The sequence below is a fragment of the Eleutherodactylus coqui genome, chromosome 5 (genome assembly GCF_035609145.1).
Source record: "Eleutherodactylus coqui strain aEleCoq1 chromosome 5, aEleCoq1.hap1, whole genome shotgun sequence".
Classification (NCBI taxonomy): Eukaryota; Metazoa; Chordata; class Amphibia; order Anura; family Eleutherodactylidae; genus Eleutherodactylus; species Eleutherodactylus coqui.
In genome coordinates, this window is record NC_089841.1 from 29,037,347 (window position 1) to 29,065,240 (window position 27,894).

The window sequence follows — 27,894 nt, forward strand, 5'->3', positions numbered from 1 at the left end:
GGCTGTCGCTCCCTCCTCCACGCCGACAGAGCATTGCTATACACATATATATATATATATATATATATATATATATAGGCTGACATTAACTTTGTTTGTTTTTGTAACGCGATTGTCAATAGGACTTTCTAATGTTAAAAACGCAACACACCAAAAACACAAGTGTGTGGGGGCCGTAAGGGTCAAACAGGAAAAGGGTGTGGAGACATAGGGGGTCTTCTCACAACCCTTCAGGCTGCTCTATTTGGGAAGAGACAATGCCATCCCCAACCCCTAGGTGTCTCCACGCACTTTTTGGGTGCTCTCCTTATGGAGACACAACATCCCTCCTTCCTCCATCCCAGTCACAGCCCTCCCAGCAGCCTCCTCTTCTTCTATCTCCATAGACCTGCATTATTAGTAAGCTCCTCCCCTTCTAGTCATGTGACCTCACCACCATGTGACTTCCTGTCCTCAGACCTCCTAGGAGCCCCTCCATTTCAGCATCTACCCCGGTGGAGGTACAGGAGGGTTGTGAGAACTTCTGCCATCAGCAGGCCGTATGATGGGACCTCATGAAGGAGTCGGCGCCCCCTGGTGGATGATGGGAGTCGCTGCTGGAAGTTACCAGCTGTAACCCTTTCACTGCCTGAGAGGTGACATGTGCTCCTCACACAGCAGGAGGGACAATTAGGAGTTTAAGGGTTAATCAAACTGCACTGGCCACTGAGTCCTATAGGGGCTGTGAGGAAGGGGCCCACTGAGGGATCTCAGACAGACGGCAGCTCAGGGGCTTTCTGCAGTGACAGGAAGAAGGTGGCACGTTGTCATCTGTAGGTTGGTGTGAGTCTCCCACACAGGGAAGCGCCGTCTATGGAGAGCAGCGCCATTGTTTATTACACTGCAAGTCAGAAGTTGTAGAAGAGGAGAAAAACCTGCGGAACGTCCGGAGCGAACGCAGAAATTGTGGGGAGAAACACGGAGGATCCGCCGGTGAGCGACATAACTCTATCCGCCATCTAGACCATAGAAGACGTGTGATGTCACCGGTCACTATTCTGTCACTACTGTCACCACTATCTGATGTCACCTGTCACTATTATGTCTCTACTGTCACCACTATCTGATGTCACCGGTCACTATTCTGTCACTACTGTCACCACTATCTTATGTCACCGGTCACTATTCTGTCACTACTGTCACTATTATCTGATGTCACCGGTCACTATTATGTCACCCCTGTCACCACTATCTGATGTCACCTGTCACTATTCTGTCACTACTGTCACCACTATCTGATGTCACCGGTCACTATTATGTCACTACCGTCACCACTATCTGATGTCACCGGTCACTATTCTGTCACTACTGTCACCACTATCTGATGTCACCGGTCACTATTCTGTCACTACTGTCACCACTATCTGATGTCACCGGTCACTATTCTGTCACTACCGTCACCACTATCTGATGTCACCGGTCACTATTCTGTCACTACTGTCACCACTATCTGATGTCACCGGTCACTATTCTGTCACTACCGTCACCAAGATCTGATGTCACCGGTCACTATTCTGTCACTACTGTCACCACTATCTGATGTCACCGGTCACTATTCTGTCACTACTGTCACCACTATCTGATGTCACCTGTCACTATTCTGTCACTACTGTCACCACTATCTGATGTCACCGGTCACTATTCTGTCACTACTGTCACCACTATCTGATGTCACCTGTCACTACCGTCACCACTATCTGATGTCACCTGTCACTATTCTGTCACTACTTTCACCACTATCTGATGTCACCGGTCACTATTCTGTCACTACTGTCACCACTATCTGATGTCACCGGTCACTATTCTTTCACTACTGTCACCGCTATCTGATGTCACCGGTCACTATTCTTTCACTACTGTCACCGCTATCTGATGTCACCGGTCACTATTCTGTCCCTACTGTCACCACTATCTGATGTCACCGGTCACTATTCTGTCACTACTGTCACCGCTATCTGATGTCACCGGTCACTATTCTTTCACTACTGTCACCGCTATCTGATGTCACCGGTCACTATTCTGTCACTACTGTCACCACTATCTGATGTCACCGGTCACTATTCTGTCACTACTGTCACCACTATCTGATGTCACTGGTCACTATTCTGTCACCACTATCTGATGTCACCTGTCACTATTCTGTCACTACTGTCACCACTATCTGATGTCACCGGTCACTATTCTGACACTACTGTCACCACTATTTGATGTCACCGGTCACTATTCTGTCACTACTGTCACCACTATCTGATGTCACCGGTCACTATTCTGTCACTACCGTCACCATTATCCTATGTAACCTGGCACTATGTTAGTTTTGATGACCTCTCTGGGGATTATATTTCGCCCTTTTCATTTATTTCTGTAGTTGCCCGTCTTTGCACCCGCTCAAACTCTGATACATCCTTTTTGCGTATAAGTTTCTAAAACTGTCCACAATATCCCATGTGTGGTCTGACCAGTGAGTTGTAAAGATGAAGAACAATGTACTTGTCATGCGCCCGTAGACATGTTTGATGCACCCCATCATCCCATTTGCCTTGGCAGCAGCTGCCTGACACTGGTTGCTCCATTTTAGTTCATAGTTATCTGAATTCTCCAAGTCTTTCTTTAAGCCATAAACTTCATATGTTTCTTTACAAGTTCTTTTGGTGGCTTTTTATTATACAAAGATGGTCTTTCTGACTTTGTTTTTTTCAAATGGAGAAATCTCTAAGAAATGACCCCAAAAATGTTTGCTCTATTTTGTTCAGGAAAATGCCATCCAGATCTCATTATTGTCAACGGGGTCTGTCCAGCGGTATCCAAGTTCGGCACGTGCTGGATAAGCCGGTTCCATCAGTTTAGTTGTTGAGCTTTGAGGTCAGAAGCTGTCAGGAGGATTCTGCTGCCAGATATCACACATACATCCCAACACGCATGTACATTGCAGACATGTATATTGTCACACATACATCCCAACACGCATGTACATTGCAGACATCTATATTGTGCTCTAAAACACTGCAAAAAGCGGCTCTGAACTTGGAGAAGAGTCAGTGGGGCGGTCGCTGCCGACTTCTCCCTGCCTGGGTCGGCTATCAGTCCAACTGATCCCGGTGAGGAGAACCCTGACGGGGTTTTCTGTGGCCTGTAGTTCGCTCTTCGTAAACCTCCTAACAGGTTCCCTTTAACCCTTTCCAATCCACTGTCTGACCTCTGAAGACATTCTGATTGAAGCCTGTACAGCTCCGATGTCAGAAGACGTCCGGCAGAGTATTCTTTCTGTATATTACTGGCAGCTCTGTTGTCGGGGGGCCGCTCCAGCATGTTCCATACCGCAGTACTGGCTCTAGCCAGCAAACGGCACCATTGTATAATGGCAGAAAGAGAAAGCCCCCTAGGAAACCCTGAATCCAAAATTGGATTGCAAAGGGTTAATATCTCCTTAAAGACGTTTTCCCATGACTTGCTTCACAACCACCCGGTACTTCCTGGTTGCTGTTGATCAAAACATGTGACTGCCGCAGCCAATCACTGGCCAATGACTTTTTCTAACCAGTGATCGCCTGTAGCAGTCACATGTCCTGGTCAGCAACAACCAGGAAGGACACAGGGGCTGTGAAGCAATTTTAAGCAATGGGGAAACACTTTTAAATGTTTCCACTTTTTGTCTCTAGAAAATGTATAATTTTTTTGTGGTTTTTACATTAGTTCATATTATTTCCATTCAGGTCTCTAAATGATTGAATTATCAAAGATGGAGAAGGACAGAAACAAGATGGCAGAGAGTGTGTTAAATCTCACCCTAGAGATACTCTTCCAGCTTACTGGTGAGGTGAGAGATTCTGATGATGTCACATCACATCATTTTATCTATGGTAATAACAGATGATGTCACTGGAGAGGGGAGAGATGCTGATGATGTCACTGGAGAGGTGATGGACTCTGGAAATGTCTGTAGTGATATTTAATAATGTCTGCCCATATACAGGATTACACAGTAGTGAAGAAGACCTTTAGTGATGACTGTCGGGCTGCTGTGTGTGATGGGTGGGGAAGACCCCTGAGCCCAATAATGGGTCCCCCATCTCACCCCCTGATACATGAGGACATCAATGTACAGAAGATTCTAGAGCTCACCAACAAGATGATTGAGCTGCTGACTGGAGAGGTGAGGCTGTAGGGAATGCTGGGACATTATACAGTAACAGCACTGGAGGCTTCTGGGTAATGACTGTATATTGTGTTGTCAGGTCCCTATAAGGTGTCAGGATGTCGCTGTCTATTTCTCTATGGAGGAGTGGGAGTATTTAGAAGGACACAAGGATCTGTACAAGGATGCCATGATGGAGACCCGCCAGCCGCTCTCATCACCAGGTAATAGACAGGACTAAATACACGGGGACTTTATTATCTGTATGTAAAGAATGACTTCAGTGTCTGTCTGTGTTTCCTGTAGTTCCATCCAGTAAGAGAAGCCCACCAGAGAGATGTCCCCGTCCTCTTCTTCCACAGGACCATCAGGTAGATGGAGATGTCCCTCTGATCTGTAGAAGGGCTGTGAAGCTCTTGTCTTCAGTCTTATTAGATGTCTTCTACTTGTGTGATGAGGCTGGTGGAGATGGCAGAATTACTGCTGACCAGAAATACTAGATCAGCTGTGTCAAACTCATATTCACCGAGGGCCACATCAGCGTTATGGTTGCCTTCAAAGGATCGATTGTAATTATAAGACTGTATAGTAATAGTGACCCCTGGTAGTAATAGTATACCCTATATTGGCCCTAGTAGTTATAGTGACCCCAGTAGTATTACAGCCCCCCCATAATGGCCCCAATAGTAACAGGGTCCCTCATTAGTGGCCCCAGCAGTAATAGGGACCCCCTCTATTGGCCTTTGGCAGGCAACATGTCTACAGGCATTCCACTCATCTAGCCTGCAGCTCTGGTCCAGCAAATGCTGTTTAGTCTGTGACCTCTGACTTCTCCCCTTGGCGACTGCGCTGCGTATGGGATGGCACACGCAGACACTATGGGGGGTCAGAGGCCACGGTCTCAGCAGCAGCTACCGCCGCCATGCTGTAGGCTGGGTGAGTGAAATGCCTGTTAGGTTGCCACACAGCAGTTGGGTCACATAAAATGAAGTAGCAGGCTGGATTCGGCTGAGGGACCTTAAGTTTGACGTGCGTGCATTACATGAAGGCTTTGGGAAAGAATGATGAAGGTCCGCTTTTGCTAAAACTTGATCATTTTAATGTTATAGTTCCACAATTCATCAGGCTGAAGGTAAACAATGAAGTTGAATTGTGAACCCTGTAATACATGCAGGGAACATCTCTAAAGCTGAAAACATGGCTGACAGTTATATAATAGAAAGACAATGTTTGTAGCTTTACTTTGAAGTGCCACTATGGCAAATACACATCTTTCCATCCCTGCACCCCTCATCTGATTGTCTGTCATCCTCTGAATGTCTTCTATGTGTATTGCGGTCACTTCCATACAGTGCAGACTCCTTTCTGATGCTTATCAGGCACCATTTTGATGTTTACATTTTCCCTGCTTTCTCTTTCACTTTTCTGAGCTATGAATGCTGTGATGCATCAGCACAACATGACATGAGCAGCTATTGTCAGTACCATCTCTGCCTGCTAGGAGGTATTATCAATCCCATCTGTAGTCACCTAAATAAGCTACAGGACCATGAGGTAGATGGAGGTTTTAAAGATTTTATACACACACATAGAAGCAGGGTAACCTAGCCAAAAGGCAAACTAATTAGAACATTAGAACTCTCATAAATAATAGCAGAGGGCAGTCAGCTGATGAACCTACTGGAAATGGGAGGAGAAGCAGGAGGAACTAATAATACAGTGAGCAGGACCACTGTGCAAGGGGTGTCAGGTCGTACTATTGTCAGAGCGAGAAGAGGGGGGCAGAAAGTCAATGCTACACCACCACTAGAGAGCACCACTCGGTGGTGGAGGAGGAATGATTAACCCCATCAAGGTAGATATGTAACTATAAAATCTGCTTAAGCCGTATCTCGCCTCCAAAAACCATAACATCACAGGCGATGCATAATGAGGGTTACAACCAGGAGAATTAACCTGCCTTAGCAGTTACTGAAGTAACACCCCTGAGTAGTTGCTCCAGAGATGGCAGACAGCTCAACCAAAACATTTTACTCATAAGCCTTCCTTCCATTCCGAAACACAGACATAACACAACACAACTTCTCCTTTTGATGTGTGATGGTTGGCCACAGCTTTATTAATTATGGTAAAATTCCAAACTTCAAACATAGAAGAACTCCTATAGATCTCATAACATTAAACCACGTGTGGAGCTAAAGCCATATGCCAGCCGTCAACTCCAACAGGCCGCCTTCCAACCATCTCCCAGTATCACTCACCATGGAGGAGCCCATAAATGTCTATACTGGCCTCTGACCACCATCCAACAAAAAGAGAGCCTGCTCCATCCCATCCTAGAACCCCGACAGCAATAGGCAGGCTGCCCAGGAACCAATAGATGGCTGCCGAATATCTAAAAAAGGAACAAAACATTAGATCAACAGCTCTGTTGAATATAACTCGCAATGCAAGAAGACCCCCATCTCCATATGTGTTGGACCTCAGTATTTTCGCAAATGGTTCATATCAGCCTGGGTGTAATACCAAGTTGTGTTACTGAATGGTCTCATACATTCAATGATCTTGTTTGCATCTGGAAACTTCTCTATAAAGGCCGCCATTTTTAAAAGAATTTAGGAGCTTGACATTCTGCACTCTTCTCCGTCTCCGATCTTTCCATTCGCAAAAGATGCCTTAACCGTTGCAGTATATCTGACATCACTGGGGGCTTAGCTTGCAGCCAATTAATCAGCAAGCATCTTTTACTTACTAAAAGAATAGTGTGTAACATATTAGAATTTTTTGTCTGATCAGTCAGAGAGTGAAATATGCAAACCTGTGGTTTTAATTGTATAGTCAGTCCCCCAATCTCGCGCACCAGTAGTTGAGTCTCTGACCAAAATGATCTTATTTTGGGGCAATGCCAGATACCATCTAGGAAGTCAGTCTTTGGTTGAGAGCATCTGGGGCATGCCTACAATCTTGGGGTGTGGAGGGACATCAAAACCATATATTGCGCCATGCAGTATTTTATAGTATATTTCCCACCATCTCTCATTTGTTATTGCTTTTCGTACAGTGGTCCACCCTTCCACTACCCCCTGAGGTATTTCTGAGTTCCCGTATCCATCGCTTGAACAACCAAGATTTGTACTGTGTTTCCCAACCCTCCCTAAATCTCAAGTACAACTCTGAAATCGAGTGCCTCTGTGTAGAACTTCTAATAAGTAACTCAATAGGGTTGAGTATCACCTCTTTGGAGACATCAAAGAAAGTTCCGTATTTGTGCATAAGGTAGAAAGTGAGACACAGGTAGATAATATACGGCACACATCTCTTTGAATGATCTATATCTAGGTTCTTCATAATGGAGGAGGTGTTGAACCATCTCAATGCCCCTGCTGTGCCATCGTTTAAACATTTTGTTGTCCCGGCCCTCCCTAAACTCTGGGTGTCCCCATAAATCCATGTGTTTTGATAGTCATAGGATTTGTGGGTTGTTTTCCAGGCAGCGATAGTATCCTTTGTAGTAGTAGAGTGTTTAATCCCTGGTGGGAGATTGGAAACCCCTATGTGTAAAAGGGCATTTGGGCTCCGGGGATGTAGCAGTTCTGTTTCCATGCCATAGTTAGGAAAGTGGTTGGATTTCTGTAACCAATCTAGAGAATTACGCATAAGACTCGCCACATTATATGCACGTATATCAGGAAACTTGAGCCCCCCCCCCCCTATTTTTAGAAAGCATAAGCTTTTTCAAAGCAATTCGTAGGCGTTTGTGAGACCAAATGACTGCGGTGAGCGCAGAGTAAAGCTTTCTCAAATCCTGTCGTTGTAGCAAAAGTGGGATGGTTTGTAGAGGGTAGAGGAGCTTCGGGAAACTCATCATTTTAATCAGGTGGCATCGCCCTAAAAATGATAGTGGGAGTTTATTCCATCTGTTGAGTTCACTTATAATTTTATGTAATATTGGGGGATAATTCAGCTTATATAAACTTTCGGGGGCCTCACCTATGTTAATGCCTAAGTATTTTATATGCGGGATTATTGTAGTATCAAGGTTGTTTACTTTACCCCAGGGGGAAATATCCAATAATTCACATTTTGTGGTGTTAACCTTAAGGCCTGATTGTCTCCCAAATGATTTCAGTAAATCGAACACCCGTGGCAAGTCTCTATGCAGTTGTGCAAGAGCCAGTAAAATATCATCTGCAAACAACATAGTTTTAACTTCCATCTTACGAATTTTCATTCCCTCCATCTCTCTACTCCTTTCCAGCATACGCGCCAGTGGTTCTATTGCATTATTGAAGAGCAGTGCAGAGAGGGGGCACCCCTGCCTGGTACCCTTCTGTAGTGGAAAACTTGGTGATAAAAATCCAGGAGTTTATATTTGTGCCTGTGGAGAGGCATATAAGTTCCATGTATTGGAGCAAAAAGGACTCTTAAAACCCATTTTGTCCATCACTGCGGCAACCATTGTCATGAAACGTTATTGAAAGCCTTTTCCGCCTCAATTGTCAGGAGTGCCGAAAAGGGGTGATTTGTTGGTTTAATTTTAATTTCATCAAGGACTGTCATAATTCTATGTATATTTGTGATAGCAGCTCTGCCCTTCAGAAATCCGGATTGCGAATGAGAAATCACCCATGGCATTATGTTGGCTAGGCAGTTCGCCATAATTTTCACCATCAATTTCAAGTCAGTATTTATCAGGGAGATTGGTGTATATGCTGTTGCATAAGTAGGGTCTTTACCAGGTTTTGAGAGTAATTTAATATGAGCTGTACTCGTCTCTGGTGGCATAGGCTTCTTCTACATATATCTATTAAATAACTTCTCTAGTAATGGGGACATTGGGTCTTTTAGAATTTTTAAAAACTCTCCTGTGTCCCCGTCTGGTCCCGGGGCTTTGTTGTTTTTCAAATTTTAAGTTTCTTTTATTTCTATCTGTGATATGGGGGAATTTAAAAGAGCGCACTGCTCTTCAGACAGAGTGGGCAGAATATCAGCCGGAGTATCTGAAGGTCTTGAGTGTTGTGTGTGTGTGTATAATTTCAAGTAGAATTCAAAGAAAATATCTGTTACCATGCGGCGGTTGCTGGTCCTCCCAAGGCGGCAGTGTGCAGGATCCCGCGGTCGGGGCGTGTCCCCTCGGCTTGTTATCCGGCTGCTGGGGGTGCGGGTGCCTGGCTGGGATGGGCAGCGTGGTACTCCTTCACGTGACCGCGCTGACCACACCTCTCTCTGCCCCTGGGCGAAGGCTTTTGTTTAAAGGTCGGGCAGAGACTTGCAATCACTGCCAGTTATTGGTTTCCCTCAGTGTGCTAGCTAGTCTGCCTCTGTTGGTCTCCTGCTTCTGTCAGCTTGTCTGCTATACTTTGCTATTACCTGCCAGGTTTTTACATCTGCCTCAGTTCTGCTCAGTATTGTTCGTGTTGGTTATTTACATCTGCCTTTTCTGTCGGTATTCTACCCTTTCCATCCAGGTACGCCAGCGTCCCTTTTTGGTCCCTAGTGAAAGTTGGAATCGCCGCCCAGTTGCCCGCCTGGGGTTAGCCAGGAGTGGAGGCAAGCAGGCAGGGACAGGGGTTGCGGGTGAGATCTAGTGCACCCGGGCTGGCGTATCAAGGGTAGTATACCGTAACAACATCATTTATTTTTTTGGGGTGTGAGTGTAATTTGCTCAATTAGTCTTTCAAACCTGATATATTTGATGCATCGAACGGTCCTCTTGCCAAATTGGCCATCAGTTATCCTGTCTTATTCCCAAATTTGAATAACCGAGCCTCTTTACGCGAATATGATAACGGTTCATTAATTTTTACCCATTTCCGTTTGCTATGCAGACTTGGCCCTGATTAAAATAAAGTATATGCCTCGCGCAAGAGTGCTCTAAAATGATCTATATTGTCCTTGATGTTCCTTTTCAGTGAGACTGCATACGAGATCAGTCTTCCCTAAGGACCGCTTTAGCTGTGTTCCATAATAATTGAGGACTATCAGAGTGCGTCTCATTATCTGATATAAATTATAACCACCAGCCCCCCAACAATGATTCGTGTAATGACAGTATCACTGGAGCGTGGTCTGAGATCACTAAATCCCCATTTCGGTTTTAGTAACTCTAGAAAGCAGGTTAGCAGATACAAGAACATAGTCGATTCTGGACCAGGAATCGTTTGCATGTGAGAAATGTGTGTATTCTCATCCCTCCAGATTAAATTCTTGCCATATATCCTTAAAGGGGTTGTCCCGCGCCGAAACGGGTTTTTTTTTTTTTCAACCCCCCCGCCCCCGTTCGGCGCGAGACAACCCCGATGCAGGGACTTAAAAAAAAAACAGCACAGCGCTTACCTGCATCCCCGCGCTCCGGTGACTTCTATACTTACCGGTGAAGATGGCCGCCGGCATCTTCTCCCTCCGTGGACCGCAGCTCTTCTGTGCGGTCCATTGCCGATTCCAGCCTCCTGATTGGCTGGAATCGGCACGTGATGGGGCGGAGCTACACGGAGCCCCATTGAGAACAGAAGAAGACCCGGACTGCGCAAGCGCGGCTAATTTGGCCATTAGACGGCGAAAATTAGTCGGCTCCATGGGAACGAGGACGCTAGCAACGAAGCAGGTAAGTAAAAAACTTTTTATAACTTCTGTATGGCTCATAATTAATGCACAATGTACATTACAAAGTGCATAAATATGGCCATACAGAAGTGTATAGACCCACTTGCTGCCGCGGGACAACCCCTTTAAATTGCTGAGCTTTGTTAAAATTTTGAAAGGTGCTGTTGTGGCATCTAGGAGTGTTTGACTACGGCGGTCCTCTATTACATTAAGTAATCCCAGAAATGCTGTAAATGGACAACCATGAGCCTCTCCCACATTGATCTGTATTGGAATGACTGTCCCTAAGCCTCTCCCAAATGAATCTGTGTTTGACCAGCTAATGCCACATCCTCACTGACATAACACTCACCTGCCAAGGACAAAAAGTGTGTTACATAGTGTCATGTACTGAAAAACTTTTAAAACATTCTTAGCAGAGTAACCAGAAAACAAAACGACATTCCACCATCTTCCGGTTCGTTTCTACAGACCACAACCTGCAACAAAAGTGACATGATTACTTTATGATATCAAACTTATATTGATTTTTTTTTTTTACTGTACTATTTTCATTTTTTTCAGACATTTAATTTTTTTAATTATTTACTGCCGCCATCTTCTGCGCGCAATAACTTGTTTGATTTTTCCGTCCACTAAGTTGTTCAAGGGCCCATTTTTTGCAGGATGTCCTGTAGTTTGCATTGGTACCATTTTGGAATACATATGACTTTTTGATCGCTTTTTATTGGATTTTTTTTTCTGGGAGGCAGAAAAAAAACAAAAAGTGCATTTCTGCAGTTCTTTATTTTTTTTTCAGACGTTCACTGTGAGGGGTAAATACTGCATTTCACAGATATATCAGATTTTTATGGACGCAGTGATATCAATTATGTATTTTGTTTCATTATTTAGATTCTTTTATTATAAATATGGCAGAGGGGTTTTTTATTCTTTTTTTAAATAGTAAAACTTTACTAATCTTATTTTTCCTTTTTTTCTTAGCCCCTTAGCTTTATTTGCTCCTGAAGTATGAGGTAATGCCTGGGTGGTCACTGCTGGCACCAGATCTTCTGTATATTCTTTCCATCTCTTCTTAATATCCTGCTAGTCACTGATTTCATTTAATGGTCCTTGATGGCTGCTTGGCGGGCGTTGAAAGGCTTCTTCACCTGTTTCACAATGGCAAATAATTCCCTGATGTGACCCTTCTTATAGGCTAATTCAAGGACGTTGTTCTTGTCTTTAGTGGCTTCTCTTTGGAAGCTCTACCTCTGTTTCTTTGTTTTAGTCCAAGGCTTTTGACTGCATTGAGCATAGTAAGCTTTGGAAAGCACTTAGGGAAGTAGGAGTACCAGCACACTTGCTCACATTGATCAGGTCCCTCTACAGCAATCAAGAAGCCACAGTGAGAACCAACTATGGAAATACAGATTGGCACAGGACAAGGATGCATCCTCTCTCCTTTTCTTTTCAACCTCTATGCTGATGTGATCATGAGTTGGCTGGTCTTAAATGATCAGGGTATTGGGTTGAAAATATGACCCTTGTAGCTGAGACGCTGCTCCTGAAGCTAAAAGAAGAAAGTGAGCAGATGGGACTTCACCTGAAGATTAACAAGACAAATATCATGGCCACTGCCAACAAGGAAGTCCATATAAAGGTCAACAACAAGGAAATCAAAGCAGGAAATAGTTTTGTATTTCTTAGTTCCCTTATTGACCATAGAGGTAGCTCGACATGTGAGCTTAAGCATCGATTAGCATTGGGGTGTACGACCATGTTGAGTATGGACACAATATGGAAGTGAAATGATATCTCAGTCACCATCAAACTAAGGTAAATCCCAGCCATGGTCTTCCTGATTGCAACATATGGCTGTGACACGTAGACAAAAGAAAAATTAACATACTTTAGCTACAGTGTTGGAGAAAATGTTCATGGATCCTTTAGACAGCTAGGGTCACCAACAAAGCTCTCCTGGACATATTAAACCAACGGTGTCCCTAGAAGATCATGAGACTGACTTACTTTGGACATGTGATTAGGACGAATTCACGGCGAACTCGCCTGAAAAAGAAGTGCTACTTGGAATGGTCAGTAGTAAAAGGAAGCATGGAAGACAAAAGACATGTTTGCTGGACACCATCAAGAAGGACATGGAAATGGACATCAGGCAATGGATGCAGCTGCAGAAAATAAAGAAGCATATCAGTGATTGACAAAGTGCTTAAATACCTCCAAGCTCTTATGTATGTGTCCAATTTAATTTTAACACTATTTATATGCAAGAGGCCCTGGAAGACTCATTGGGCAAAACTCTCACTTTGCCTGAGGTGAGAACCTAAGACAATTCCCTTGAACCTCTGAATAACTCAGGGTGATAATCCTAGTTCATTCCATAAAGAGATACACCTTCACATGGATAGCCTCAGTAGCCAATTAGAAATTTTATTACTCGGCCTTCCCCAAGGACCCCAATCATGTATCAAAATTGAGAACCAAGACCCTCTATGGTCAAGACACCAGAAAGCTACTGGTTAGTATTTGCTCTCAATAACCAGCATCATTGAGTTCCGCTTGTCTCAATCAACCTCCCACTCATATGTCTAAAACATTAAAATAGCAGCACATAAAGAAATAAAAGATCTCACTTTCCAGTAAGAGATTCCGCCTCCTGAGGACACATGGAACACAGCTTTGGGCAGATGGAGATAAAGCTAGAGAAATGTCTGTGGGAACCTCCAAGTAATGTCAGAGTAGTTAGAACATAACCCACTGGGACAAGAGGTTTCCTTTTGGACATTCTATAGACAGATAACTCAATAACAAACCAAGATACGTTCACACAGACATATGTTGAGGTTACGTAAGAACTCCTTACTAAATCTTCTCACCACTAAGAGCGAACTAGGAAGAAATTGAAAGGGAACTCCTAGCATCATGGCGATCAGAATGTGAGTGCCAAATGCCTGGAGTAGGATGCCTGGACCAGATTCATAAAATTTGACTTGCAGATGACCTCGAAGTCACAGAGCTCATCTGCAAGTCAGCATACAGAGTGATGGCTATCAGTCTGCATGATGTAGATGGGGAAAAGCCAGGACGGCTCACCTCCATGACTCATGATTCTGTCCATGAACATCGTGGCAGAATCCCTTTAAGGAGCAATTGTAGCCTAAAAAGTGCATCCACTTTGATGTGACTCTGATAACTACTGCTGTCAGGTCATTTTTGGTCATTGTGATAATTAATGATCTTTTTTTTTAGTCAAGTAAAACATTTCACACAACTGTCTGCTGACTGTTACAATATCTGTCTCATAGATTTTGTATCAGGATGAAGATCTGACCGATATTAATACTACAGAGACAATTGTGAGGGGCGATCAGCGGTGTAAAGAGGAGATTCCTACAGGTAACCACACAGGTGAGTAGTAACCATTAAATACAGCAGAGGAGAGCTGACTATTTCTCCATGTAACATGGGATGGAGCATGCCTTTAAGGCTAATAAGGGCCTGCAACCACCAATCTGGGGGTAAATTTGAATGAAAAAGGGTGTTGCCTTTAAGGGTAAAAAGTGAGGAGAGTGGGAGGGGTGACAGATTCTGCAGGAGGGCCCCAGTACATGCAGTCTGAGGAGAATCTAATGCTCCTCTATGTGTATACATATTTTATTCCTCATATTTAATTCCATGACTTCATAAAATCTACTGTGCGAACAGGTAAACGCCAAGTTAACTCGAGTGAAGCCGGGTATATCAGCTAGACACAAATATGTATTCAGTCTCTGGTTATTTCCTGTGGATGGTTCCAGCAGGTGAAACCCACCAGAGAGATGTCCCAACCATATATATTCTCAGGACTGTCAAATAGAAAATGTCCCGGAGAACCAGCAGGTAGATGACGCTGATGTCTCACCAGAATCTGACCATAAAGTGATGGAACTTGTGTGAAAATCTGATTGATATTAAGGTTAAGGTTAAAGACAAAGCAGAAAAGACATATAATGGCTGATCAGCAGTGTAAGGAGGGGAGACGTCACTGAAGGCCACCTAGAGCCCATCATCTGCTCATCACATGCAGATAATCTATTCTGTCACTGTGTGTTTCATACAGATGGACTCATGGAAGGAAACCCATCAGAGGAATGTCCCAGCAGTCTATATTCCCAGAACAGTCCAGAAGAAAAGCCAAGTGTCCCAGAGAACCATCAGGTAGATGAAGCTGAGATTTCTTCAAATCCTCTATAGATGGTAATGCAGCTTTCTACTAAACTTTTCTACGGTCTCTTTCATGTTGATGGCTATGGTAGGTAGTGGTGTCTGGTTTCATGAATCATATTATTGCATTTCCACCTTTTTGGACATCCAATTTGCAATTGAGATTAAGTGTGGAACAAATGTAAAGTTCTTCAGTGTAAATCACAGACTAACTGCACATTGCAACCAACTGGTGCTAAAGCAAACAGAATATTGTCATGCACTGAATGAAGCATTAAAGGGGTTGTCCCGCGGCCAAAACGAAAAATTTTTCACACCCTACTCCCCCATGTTAAGCAAGCATCACAAACTACCCATGTAAATCGTTTTTTTAGAGCGTTTCTACTCACCATGAAGCTGTTTCATGAAGTTATAAAAATCTTCTTCCAAGATGGCCGCCGTCATTTCCCAAGGTGCACCGCTGGTCTTCTCCCATGGTGCACTGTGGGTCTTCTCCCATGGTGCACCGTGCATGTTCTTCTCCAGTCTGAGCTCCACTGCCGATTACAGCCACCTCATTGGCTGATCGGCACAACGTGACGGGGCGGAGCTACGCGTTGATGCTGAGAAGGGGGAGAAGCCAGGACGCAGCTCGTGAGCCTGGACCCTCCAGAAGAGGATTCTTCTCTGCGCAAGCATGACTGTTGCGGCAACCAGAGGAGAAGTTTGCTGGTGGCCATGGAGACGGGGACGCCAGCACCGGAGGGGGTAAGTATATAACTTCTGTATGGCTCATATTTAATGCACGATGTATATTACAAAGTGCATTAATATGGCCATACAGAAGTGCTGAACCCCACTTGCTTCTGCGGGACAACCCCTTTAAGTTAGTTATTGTAAGAGTTGCAATCAAAATGATTCAACCCACATTGCAGATTAGGTACATTTTCCAAATTTAGAAAGCTTTTTGTTTGCTTTTTGCAATCAAACAAGAGGAATGTAAATGGCTCAACACAACTAAAATAACAAGTGGTCTCTGACTTCTCCACAAAATGCCAGACATTTGGATCAGGTGTGCTTGAGATAAAATAGATCAAATATCTGGACTGGCAAGAGCTTTGCTGACTGTGATGTTTGATTACATGTTAGAAATACCGATAAGTGAAGAGACTGGTCTAAAAAGGTAAAAGAAACAATCATTGCCTTGTTCAAACAAGGAAAGGGGTGCGAAAGATACAAAAGTATTGAATGTTCCTAGAGATATAGCTGGATGCAAGCTCAATGTTACAGGAACACTGGCTACACTATCTAGACATGGCAGAAAGAGTCGTCACTGGATACTGGAGGAGGCAGTTGGTCAAAAACCCTTCAGTGGCTGCAAAAGGCCTGCAGCAAGATCTGGTGGCAGCAGCACTGAGGCTCCTGTTTATATAGTAAGATACATACTAAAAGCTGAACTCCAACATGTCCACCTCTACAGACCCAAAAGCATTCAACTTTCATGAGACTTTCAAGAAAATAGAGAGTATAACAATACCAAATACATCTAATAATAGTATTTCTGGCTGAAAAAAACACAGTTGTTTATTCACTTGGGTCTATGACACCAAATGTTGATCCAGAAAAAGACAAAAAAAACCTCAATGAGTTATAAGCTAATTTTCCTCATTATAGGGCAAAATTTTCTGGCAATCAGAACAATTCCAAAATCACCAACACTTCTGAAGTAATCGGGGATATAATATGTAATATTATTAGACTCCAAGTTCATCTAGTACTCTTAGTGAGTTCTCCATTACCACATCCTCCGGCAGAGAGTTCCATAGTGTCACTGCTCTTACAGTAAAAAAATAAGCCCTTCTATGTTGGTGTAGAAACCTTCTTACCTCTAGATGTAGTGGGCACCCCCTTGTTACAGTCCTGGGTATAAATAGATGATTGGAGAGATCTCTGTATTGTCTCCTGATATATTTATAAATAGTAATTTATCAGGGCTTGAACCCACGACCAAGAGAAGGGTATTGGTATACAATGGTAGATTGAGGGGCTACAGAGGCAGATCTTGAAGATGTGCAACTCTGCGCCAGACGTCCGCATGCTGCTGCCAGGTGACCGTCGCTAATATTAGGGTTTCTTAAATCAATTCTGTTTACCAGTTACTGGAAAAAGGTATTCTTTATTATTAACCTCCTCACTGACGAGGAGCTTGACTGGGCCTTGCTATACATAGAGACTGTCAGCAAACTCCTCAACAGGCTCAACACTTTCATGCCCACTATGGGTCAAATCTTCGATGATCCAAACCGTTGTGCCATGGCTGATGGGAGGTTGCATGGCCCACGACAAGGGCAAACCTTCTATTGCAGAATATACGGCAGAATTCCATCGCTGGGAAAATGACACCACATGGAATCCTGCTGCATAGCGGAACGATTTTCGCCGGGGTTTATCTGAGTGGGTAAAAGATGAACTTACCAGAGTGGAGACTCCTGATAATCTGGAAGACTTTATCCAGTTATGCATTCAGATTGACCAGATACTTTTTGAGCAGTGAAGGGAGAGATTGCGGTTTGCGGACACCAGCACCCAGAAATCTGTCAGTCAACCCACACTTAGTCCCCACCAAAGGACTGAAGCCACCCAAACCTATTCAGGTAGATGTCATCCGCAGACCTCTCTCTATCACAGAAAAAGAAAGGCGCTGGGCTGAAAAATCTGTGCATCTATTGTGGGAGCTTGGGACATTATGGCCTAAACTGTCGAAGCAAGCCCCAAAGGACTCTTGCTTTGCCCCATGCCAAGTCAATGGTCAATCCAGCCATCATGAAACAAGGGGATGCTATCCAAAACACCTTTGTACCAGTAATTCAGCATGATATGTTAACCCTTCCCCCACTCCACCATTTTGTCCTTCCAGGTGATTAGAAGACTCAGTGCTCAGCAGTGTTGGATTCAGGAGCGGGTGGGGAAGTTCATTTACTTAACATTCGCTCCTGACAAGGACATTGCAACCTGACTCCAGTCCATACCGATCAATATAGAAACCGTGGGTGGGTCACCCTTGTCTTCAGGCCCATTCGCACAGGAAATAATTGAGCTGGAGCTCCACATGAACCCTGACCACCACGAGACAATCAGCTTCCAGCTCATCTCATCCCCCAAGTTTCCAGTGATTCTCGGGATCCCCTAGTTTTCTACTCCTAATCCCTCTTTCAACTGAGAAACCAGGACCATTGCCTTCCCTTCAGAAAACTGTAAGGAAAACTGCTGGTTTTGGGACAGATGGCACCATCTGCCCCTAAACCAGTGCAAGACCTCGAGGACAGTCAACAGGACCTAGATAAATTACCAGTTCACTACCATATGTTTAAGAATGTTTGCAGCGAGAAGAAGGCTGACTAGCTGCCACCTCACCGTCCATACGACTGTACTATTGAGTACGACTGTGCTCTGGCAGGAGCACCCATTTTCTTTGGTAAAAAGATTCAACTCTTTTTATACGTACATCGACTACCCGTAACTAAACAAGATAACCATTAAGAATCGCTACCTTCTCTCATTAATCCCAGAACTGTTGGAGAGCCTTTGGGCAGTCAAGCTCTTTACGAAACTGGACCTCAGAGGAGTATATAATCTGGTGCGGATTCGGCCCAGAGACAAATGGAAGACTGCCTTCAGGATAAGATATGGACAATTTGAGTCCTTAGTGATGCCGTTTGGTCGTTGCAATGCTCCTGCTACCTTCCAGCCCTTTATCAACGGTGTGTTTCAAGACCTGTTGGATCAATTTGTAGTGGCATATCTCAACGACATCCTCATATTCTCTGACAATTTGGAGGAACATTGTGGACACGTTCAGGTGGTCTTGGAATAACCTCTACATCAAGTTAGAGAAATGTGAGTTCAGACAGACCCAAATTTAATTCCTGGGATACATTATCTCCCCAGAGGGCTTAACTATGGATCCCAGGAAGATGAAAGCCGTCCGGGATTGGCCTATTCCAAAGAATTTGAAGGAAGTACAGCACCTGATTGGTTTCGTAAATTTCAACCTAAAATTTATCAAGGACTTCTCAAAAGTCATCTCTCACATTACCTCCCTCACAAAGAAAGCATGCATGTTTTCCTGGTCCCCAGAGGCTCAAAATGCTTTCGAGAAACTAAAGACTGTATTTACTTCAGTACCAATACTGATCCACCCAAAACCCAGAGCTGTCTTTTGTCATGGAGGTGGACTCCTCACGACTTTGCGGTGGGAGCCATTTTGTCATAGTGAATGGGAGATAAGATGTAACTACATCCTTGCGCATTTCTAACCTACATGTTATCACCCGCAGAGATAAACTACAATGTTGGGAACAAGGAGCTTCTGGCCATCAAAGTGGTTTTCACCGAGTGGAGACACCTCTTCGAAGGAGACCATCACCCAGTGATGGTTCTTACTGACCATAAAAATTTAGAGTTCCTCTGCACTGCCAAGAGGTTGTCTGTGAGACGAGCATGATGGCCCTTGTTCTTCTCCAGGTATAATTTCATTGTGTTCTACCACCCTGGTTCCCGAAATGGCAAGGCAGGTATATTGTGCAGGATTTGTGTAGAGTCTGAAGAGAGAGCAAATGCGACACAATTGTGTCCCCAAGAAATTGGGGAGCATCTTACACTCTGAAGACCTAACAAAGATTTAGAGAGAATACAAAAAAGACCCATTCTTGAGTTGTGCTTCAAAGGATGGGAAGCTTTTCTTTACAGAAGGGCTTTGGTGGCGAGAACACCAACTGTATGTTCCCGAGGCTGGTCGACTCGAAGTCCTTAAATTAGTCCACGATTCCATGCTGGCCGGTCACCTGGTGGTCACAAAGACTTCAGAACTTCTACTTTGTTTCTTTTGGTGGCCTGACTGCAGGAGGGATGTGAAGAAGTATGTAATCTCTCTTGCAAGGTATGTGCTCGGAACAAGACGCCATGTGCTCACCTGCTGGGCTTTCTACAGTTCCATTCAGGCTATGGGGATCTATATCCATGGACTTTATAGTTGATCTGCCCCCCCTTAAAACGGATGACTACTGTCCTTGTGGTTGTGGACCAACTTACGAAGATGGCTCACTACAGCCCCATAGAAAAAAATCTCACTGCCAAACAGACCACGAAGTTGATGATCCAGAAAATTTTCTGACTACATGGAATTCCAGATGATGTGGTCTGTGACAGAGAGGTCCAGTACACCTCAAGGTTTTAAAGACAATTCTGCAGGGTCTGCATATTACCGTAAAACTCTCCTTTGCTTTTCATCCACAGATTAACGGCCAGACGAAAAAAACAAATCAGACTTTGGAGCAATATCTCTGGTGCATTATCTTCCATCTACAGGATGATTGGGTGGATTTATCAACAGCAGAGTTCAGCTACAACAATGCTCAACACCGTTCAACTGCCCAGAGCTCATTTTATTCCAACTATGGTACACATTCTGTCTTTATGCCTGGCCTCCCTATCAACACTCCAGTCCCATCGGTTAACTATAGACTGACGGCGTTAGCAGAAATGCAGAAGCAACTAAAAAAACCTAATAGGAAACCCAGAATAGCTTTAAGAAGGTGTCTGACCCTCATCGCCAAGCAGCTCCTACCTTCCAGGTTAGAGAAAAGGTGTGGTTAGCCTCCAAGAACCTTAAGGTGCAAGTGCCCTCTCCCAAACTTCAGGAAAGAAACTAGGGACCTTTCCCAATTGCAGAAAGGGTCAGCCGCAGCCTGAGGATTCATCCTGTGTTTCACGTTTCCCTACTAAAGCTATATCATCAGAATACTTTTGTGGGAAGACATCAACCACCTCCTCATGTGAAAGTTCAGGGCCAGGACGAGTTCATGGCAGAGAAGATTCTAGACTCCAGACTTCAGAGAGGTAAAATACAGTACCTTGTGACATGGCAAGGGTATGGGCCAAAGGAGAGCTCCTGGCAGCCAGAGAAAAATGTGCATGCTCCGAGAGTCACACAGGAGTTTAACAGGAGATACCCTGTAACCTGGGATGTCCGGAGACCATCCTCAAGGAGGGGGGCTACTGTCAGGGCTCGAACCCACCTCTTGTTTTCCAGTCAGCAGCTCTCTCCGCTAGGTTTTCCAGGACATGAACAGTTCCCTCGCTGAAACCTAGCCTTTTTCTGTATTTCCCAGTTACCTAGTTCCTGCCTCCTGCTCCTGTTCCTGATTGCACTTCCTATATAAGCCTAGCCCTGCCATTCCTTCAGTGCGTCATTATTGTGCTCTACCACCTTGATCAAGGTACTCTTCCTCCTGCTCATCTGCAATTGTACCGATACCTCCTGCTGTTAATCTCTAGCTTCAATTTGACTAGGCTTCTGTCTCATCCCAATTGTACTGCATACCGATACGTCCTGCTACTGACCTGTGGCTTCCATTTGACTACACTTCCATGTCAACCCATTGTACTGCATTCCGTGACTTCTCGATAATGACTCCTGGCTTACTTGACTACTCTCCAGTGCCCAGCTCGGCTACTACACCTGGGCTTCAATCCAGCGGCTGAAAGACATTACAAATTAAGTAGTTCCTCAGCATTTTTTTTTTAAAACTAAATAACCACAATTTTAATAACCTCTCTGGGTACTGTAGTCCCCCCATTGCAGCTGAGCTCTGGGTCACGGAGGGGGCCATGCTGGCTTTCCCCGCCTGCAACATGCAGATTGATGTCTATCTTCCTATAAAAAAAAGGGGAGGGAGCCATCAGTCTGCAGGATGTGGGAGGGAGAAGCCAGCACGGCCCCCTCCGACTCAGAGCTCAACTCCAAGCCAAACTTCATGAACCGGTGACCGAATTCCTTTCGGGAGCAATTGTAGCCTAGACAGGGCATCCACTTTGACATGACTGATGACTACTGCTGTAAGGTCATTTTTGTAACTGTCTGCTGACTTGTACTATATTTGTCTCACAGCTTTTGTATCAGGATGAAGATCTGACTGATATTAATACTACAGAAACAAATGCGAGGTGCGATCAGCGGTGTAAAGAGGGGATTCCTACAGGTAACCGCCCAGGTGAGTAGTAACCACTAAATACAGCAGAGAGGAGTCACAGATTCTCCTCGGTCACATTCTTATCTCTCAGCTGTGAGTGAATGCGGTTTCTTAGAATCCCACTCCCTTACATTGTACTGTATATTATACATTTCCGCAGTGTGTAATCTCACCGTAATAGGCCGCCTGCACGTGGGCGGAAATCCTGCGGGATTTCCGCCGCTCAAAGCCTGCATAGGAGGCATACAAGGAACCCATGGGGCCCCAGAGCAAAACCCAGAATGCCTCCTCCCTCCCCATGGATAAATATAATATAATATGTTTTTCTCTCTAGGCCCAGACTGCCACTAAGATTTCTTGCAGCCAAAACTTGCTTCAGCCCACTCCCCCCAGCAAGCTGCTGCTGCCGCCACTAGTGAACTTTTCAATGCCCCCCCAATAATATGCCCACTGTGGTCCCACTGCATAGCTATGTCCCACGTTGTGATCTCACTTTATGGAATAGTGCCCCTGCTGTGGGCTCAGTTAGTAATGTGACTCCCTTTGAGGTTTGAATTAATTATGTGACCACACTTTTTGCTCTCAATTAGTATTATGATCTCCCTCTGTTCCCCTAATCAGTGGCATAACTAGAGTCATATGGGACCCAGAATAAAGTTTTAAATATCAAAAAATATCCTTCCATATCATGTTCATCTCCAAGTGGCTTCATCATCCTCCCATGTCCCCAAACAACTCCCATCATTCTCCAAGATCCTGCAAACAGTCCTTATAATCCCCCAAACAACCCCAATCCTCATGTACCTAACCAGCCCCCATCATACTCCACTCTCCCCCAACAGCACCCATCATCTTCCATTGCCTCCGTCATCCACAGGTTCACAGTGTGACCTTGCTTCTTTTCCCCAGCGCCGTCACTCAGACTGCAGTGAACGCCGGAGCCGGGGAGGGAGGAAGGAGGTCACTCTGTCAGCCTGTGAGAGAGAGCGGGACATGGCAGTACCGTGAATAAGACTGTCCGCACTAGTAGCAGCAGGTGACGCCATAGCTTTAAGAGCGCTAAACTAGGTGGCCGTAAGATTGTGCAGTTGCCACACGCCTCCCCGCCCCGGCCTAGTCCTAGTCTGATGTGACAGCATATAGAATTATTGTATGTACTAAGCTGTCTTATAGATGAGCAGTTCTACATTGACTGTACACTGTGTGTTACTGACATCCGGCTTCATGGGAGATTTTATATGAGTTCTTTATGGAAAAAAAGAAACTAATGTTGGTGCAGAAATGGCCGAACTCCATCTGTATGGAATATACTATTTCTGTAGCTTGGGCTCGGAGATCTATCAGGGACCGGAAGCCGGGACTTGTGGAGGACTCTGCTGCAAGTTAGTTTCATGCTCCTTTTACAGATCCCCCAGGATACCCATGTTATTGATGAAAGTCCTGTTAGTTACTTGTAAGTCCTGATTCACATCTGTAGTTTTTGTTGATGTTTTCTGCACTGACAATCTCTTGGTATTTAAGTGAGCTGCAAACCAAGCAACTTCGATTATAGAGTGATTCTCACTCACTTGCTCTGTCAGGACCCGTAATGCCTATTTTGAGTGATTACTGTCAGCCTGTGTAAAAGCACCATTAGATGATGATTACATTTTGCTACATGACTTGTTATTTGTATAGAAATGTTATAAAATAGCAGTATCATTTATAAGGTTTATAATATTAAAGAATAATCAGCTTTACTCTCTGCAGATGACGGTACCGGGAGCTCAGAGGGATGTCTGATATCTGCAGATACTAAAGCAGAGGATTGTGGTATCACACAAGATACATATGAAGAACCTGCCATTATCCCAGATATCTCCTCAGCCCTTCACAGCAAAGATCCATCATTCAATCTTCCTATACAGGTCCTATCGTCTGATTTATCACAGACTGATAGGCAGGAGAAATGTCTCAGAAGGGGAGAACATCAAAGAGCTGACACAGGGGAGAAGCCGTATTCATGTTCAGAATATGGGGAATGTTTTACAGAGGAATCACATCTTGTTAGACATCAGAGAAATCACACTGGAAAGAAGCAGTTTTCTTGTTCCGAATGTGGAAAATGTTTTGCAGGGAAATCAAAGCTAGTTCAGCATCAGAGAATTCACACAGGAGAGAGGCCGTTTTCTTGTTCAGAATGTGGGAAATGTTTTGCATTCAAATCAGTCCTTGTTGATCATCAGAGAATTCACACAGGAGAGAAGCCATTTTCTTGTTTAGAATGTGGGAAATGTTTTTCAAGGCAATCACAGGTAAGTAGACATAAGAGAATTCACACACAAGATAAACCATTTTCTTGTTCAGAATGTGGGAAATGTTTTTTAAGCCAATCAAACCTTATTAAACATCAGAGAAGTCACACAGGAGAGAAACCGTTTGCTTGTTCAGAATGTGGGAAATGTTTTGCACAGAAATCAGACCTTGGTAAACATCAGAGAATTCACACAGGAGAGAAGCCGTTTTCTTGTTCAGAATGTGGGAAATGTTTTATAGTGAAATCAGACCTTGTTAAACATCAGAGACGTCACACAGGAGAGAAGCCGTTTTCTTGTTCAGAATGTGGAAAATGTTTTGCAGTGAAATCAAGGCTAGTTCAGCATCAGAGAAGTCACACAGGAGAGAAGCGGTTTTCTTGTTCAGAATGTGAGAAATCTTTTGCATTGAAATCAGTCCTTGTTGATCATAGGAGAACTCACACGGGAGAGAAGCCATTTTCTTGTTCAGAATGTGGGAAATCTTTTTCAACTAGTTCATACCTTTTTAGACATCATAGAATTCACACAGGAGAGAAACCATTTTCTTGTTCAGAATGTGGGAAATGTTTTGCACAGAAACCCGTCCTTGTTAAACATCAGAGACTTCACACAGGAGAGAAGCCATTTTTTTGTTCAGAATGTGGGAAATGTTTTACAGTGAAATCAGACCTCATTATACATCAGAGAAGTCACACAGGAGAGAAGCCGTTTTCTTGTTCAGAATGTGGGAAATGTTTTACATTGAAATCAGTCCTTGTTGATCATCAGAGAAGTCACACAGGAGAGAAGCCATTTGCTTGTTCAGAATGTGGGAAATGTTTTTCAAGGGAATTAGATCTTATTATACATCAGAGAAGTCACACAGGAGAGAAACCGTTTGCTTGTTCAGAATGTGGGAAATGTTATGCAGGGAAATCAAAGCTAGTTCGGCATCAGAAATGTCACACAACAAAGTAGCCATTTTTATGTTCAGAATGTGGGAAATGTTTTAAAGTGAAATCATTTCTTGTTGATCATAAAAGAATTCACACAGTAGAGAAGCAGTTTGTATGTCCAGAATGGGGGAAATGTTTTACTTAGTAATCATATTTACTGCTACATCAAAAAGTACACACAGGAGAGAAGCCATTTTTTAAAATTTGTTTTTGTCAAACCATACAAAAAATGTAAAAGGTAAAGTGACATGTGCACAAAAGGGGAAGTTATTTGCATCACTAAATGATGAATAAGAAATGTATGTAATTATCAATAAACATTTGTAATCCAGAAACAAATAGTATCCAGATAACTCATACACAAGAAAAGGGAATCAATTTAGAGCAGTAAGTGCTGAATAAGAAATGTATGTAATTACTGATAAACATCTGTAATCCAGAAACAAATACTATCCAGATAACCCGCCTTTATATCACCCGTGTACATAGAATATTTCACACTGATACATATAACTGCATCTCTGTGCTGGATTATGGTTTTCTCCAGCAGGTTTCGGGGTATTTTGTAGCTTCCGAATTGTATAGAGTGCACACATCATCGACCAGATCAGACACAAATGCTGGTCTAAAACCGGGAGAGTCTCTACAATGTATAAAGGCTCAGGCTTTTTATTATAACACATGATAACCGCCCTTTAATGGGCGTGCAACAGATTACATCAGTAACATATAGGATTCTCATTTTTTGGATCATATAGAATCCCCCCCCCCCCTTCCTGCCCACCTTCTCTCAAGTCCAATGTATAAGCAAGTCTTTGTCTTACGTACTTTCAGTTTTGAGCACATGTTTGTATCTCTTTGTTGTGAGCTGGATTATGGAGAAGTTTCTGTGTGGAGGATGGGAAAGGACTGGGGAAACACTCAGTATTGAATACAAGCAATAACAACACTGTGATTTAACTCTTTCCTTATGCAGCAGAGTTCCACATTAGGCTGAAGTCACAAAACACACATAATACGTCTAATTTAGTACAAATCGATAGACATTTTATACTAACTAATCATCATGTCTATCACAATCCCCCCTTAAAATGTCTATCCTCTAACTCTCTATCTAATTTTCACAGTTCTCTGCGCATGAGCCTATAACTGGAGCGCGTTGAAGGTTCGTTTTAGGGTCTTCAAGGGGGTGTAGGAGTTGTCCACTCCTTCTGGGGATGCATCCAGCGAACTCATTGTGGGAGCGGCTTTTCCAGCATCAGTTTCACATTTCTCTCTGACACGGGATAACACAGCGGACTAGAACAGAAAATGTAATCATCAGTTCACATACGACAGCGACGCCCGTCTGTGCCAGGATCCTTTACCACCCGCTCATCCATGGCGAGTGCTGGTCCCAAAGGTTAGCTCTTTTTAGTTAGTGCGGTCAGCTTCTTAATGGCAACTGCGTCTTTACCCGCGGGTCACGTGTCGTCTGGGATGTAGGTACAACAAGTCTCCCCTATCATCTTACAGACACCCCCTTTTTAGCCAAAATCATATCTAAGGCCATTCTATTTTGAAAAGTCATAGTCGAGGTAGGTCCTATTGGTCGACTAGTCCCTATAAGGCATCTCTAGTGTAATTTATAAACCGCTGCTAATTATAATAAACATAATTAATCCAGTCAACGTTTATTTACCATAATGATCAGGAAAATGGACTCGAATCTAGTTTTAACTTGGTCTCTATTTTTTTAAAACTCGTCAGGTACCCCCCTTGGCTATCCTATGACGTCAATGTAAACTACCACCAGGGGTCTCTCTTCTTGCTCTAGTATAATGTTACAATACTAGTAGCGTGCACAGGTACGCACAGCCTGGGACTCCCTAATCTTCACCCACACCAATGTCCCTCCTGGAGATAGTCCGGATGGTGAACACGTCCAGGCCGCCTGCACTGACCCTACACTACCTAGTGACAAGACTGGAAGGAACCGCCGTACCAATGCGGAAAACAAGGATAGACCAACATAACAGGATAACCACAAAACACAGACTGAGTTGGATCGAGATAGAGTAACTATTGGGGGTAACCTCATTATCCTCAATGTTGTCTGACAGGATGTGGAGGAGCATAAGGGCTTTACTAAGGCACACTCCCCTGTCCAATTACCCTCCAGGCGGGTCCTCTACCTCATGTCTCCACAAAACCAGTAAACGTCTCCTAAGGACTGAACCTGATTCTGGATCCATTCCCCTCCTATCGTACCGTAGGAGGAGCAATACCCATTGGTGAGTTCCCCAAAAATCTCCCTCCACCCTGCCTATTTGCCTGGCAGGTGTAGTTTCCAGGGTAGTCAGTAATACTCTCTCCGGTGCAAAACACTTAAGTAGTTATAGAGTATTCCTTCTTCCACTTCTCACGGACAGTGTAATTGGAAATGTTCGTGAAGAGACTGATAAACCACTCTTCAGCATCTACAGGGAAATTTAGGGGGACCATCCCCGAGTGTAGTCGGGCACTACTGCACACGCAACAGTTAGACTTGTTGCTCCTGTTAGCATTGTACCTCATCAACTCCAACCAGAGATTCTGGTCAGATTAGCCAGTCGCTACTGTCAAGGTGTCCTCAAAAGGTAGGGTCGGCTATGATCATCATGTTTGTCAAGGTCTTTATCTTACGGCGGAGG

At 44.0% G+C, this 27,894-nt stretch overlaps 1 pseudogene; it reads left to right on the plus strand.

Annotated features, from left to right (window-relative positions):
• Positions 1-25,682, plus strand: part of LOC136629218 (zinc finger protein 850-like) — a 162,747-nt pseudogene extending 137,065 nt beyond the window's left edge.
• Positions 25,683-27,894: the final 2,212 nt, after the last annotated feature.